The sequence below is a fragment of the Nanorana parkeri genome, unplaced genomic scaffold (assembly GCF_000935625.1).
Source record: "Nanorana parkeri isolate BGI_ZX_2015 unplaced genomic scaffold, ASM93562v1 scaffold96, whole genome shotgun sequence".
In the NCBI taxonomy this organism is placed as follows: domain Eukaryota; kingdom Metazoa; phylum Chordata; class Amphibia; order Anura; family Dicroglossidae; genus Nanorana; species Nanorana parkeri.
In genome coordinates, this window is record NW_017306364.1 from 1,320,432 (window position 1) to 1,321,670 (window position 1,239).

At 42.9% G+C, this 1,239-nt stretch overlaps 1 protein-coding gene across 2 annotated transcripts in view; it reads right to left on the reverse strand.

The window, feature by feature from the left end:
- SLC35B1 (solute carrier family 35 member B1) overlaps positions 1-1,239 on the reverse strand; it is a 26,191-nt gene that overhangs the window by 14,217 nt on the left and 10,735 nt on the right. The gene's annotated exons all lie outside the window — the stretch shown is intronic.

The window sequence follows — 1,239 nt, forward strand, 5'->3', positions numbered from 1 at the left end:
CCCCTAAGCATTCACGCAAACACGCGTTGTGTGCGCCTACGTACCAAAACGACGATTGCGCTACAGATGTTGGGTTTCGCCAAGCACAACGTAGTGAGAGCAATAATTCTAGGGGCCAATATTTTTGGGCATCTCTAAACTGATGACCTGTGGGGGCTTTTAGATTATTGAAAAAGTTGACAACTTTTTCAATAATCGATTATGTCGATTAGTTGTTGCAGCCCTAGTTTGGGGCACTAAATTCAACTTAAGTGCATGTTTTTACTATATTTTGCGCTAATATCGTGCAACATAAAAATTGGCAAATGCCGCCATTTTATTCTACAGGGTCTTGGCTTTCAGAAAATATATCATATTTGGGGGGTTTTAAGTTCTTTTCAGGCCTAAAATGTGGATTATATCATGTGTGCAAAAAACGGAGGGAAAAAACAAACAAAGTACCTTGGCAGTGAAAGGGTTAAATATATAAATGACGGCCGCTCTGTGTAAATGAATATGCCTTTATTTTTATTTTTTTTATTCAAGCAGTGTATGTACCTACATTTGACCTGGTATTAGCTTCTTGCAGTCCCAGCTTAGAGGGAGACGCAGGATAGGGAGCCAATCACCAGTGCCAGAAGCATGCTGAAAGGAGGAGAGAGCAGAGTGACAGAGAGATGAGCTCATTAGTTTGCTGCTTCTCCTTTCACAGCTCAGTCACAGGGTAGCATGGCGAAGAGACCTGCAAGTGTTACTGAACTGCACCAGAAAAAAAAATCAGGTCTGCTGTACTACCAGACAGAGCTGTTAGGTGTTGCAGAGCTGTGTAAATCTCAGCAGGGGATTGCCAGCGATACAACTCCCTTGTATGTATTCCATCTCTGTATTGGGCTGTCTGCCTGGAGTTCAGCTTTAACTTCCTTGCAGGGGACACTTTTTTTTTATAGAGTGAGCAGAACCTCTGACGTCAGTACATTCTGAGTCACTGACCTGGAACATGCATAGAGCCAGGGAAGTCTCTGTTCTGAGTCAGTGACTGCGGTATCGGTAATGGTGCCAGGTACTGAAACCATTCCATCAGCATGAGAGCCAGGCGACTAGCATGAAGAAGTCAGCCTTGGCAGCCTGTGTTTCCCTAAACACGAGTCAAAGGACTTCATGCTGGTCACATGACTTGATGAGCAGACAGGAGAGTGATCAGCTATATCTCTCTCTCTATCAATGTGTCTATCTATAATATATATATATATTATAGATAGA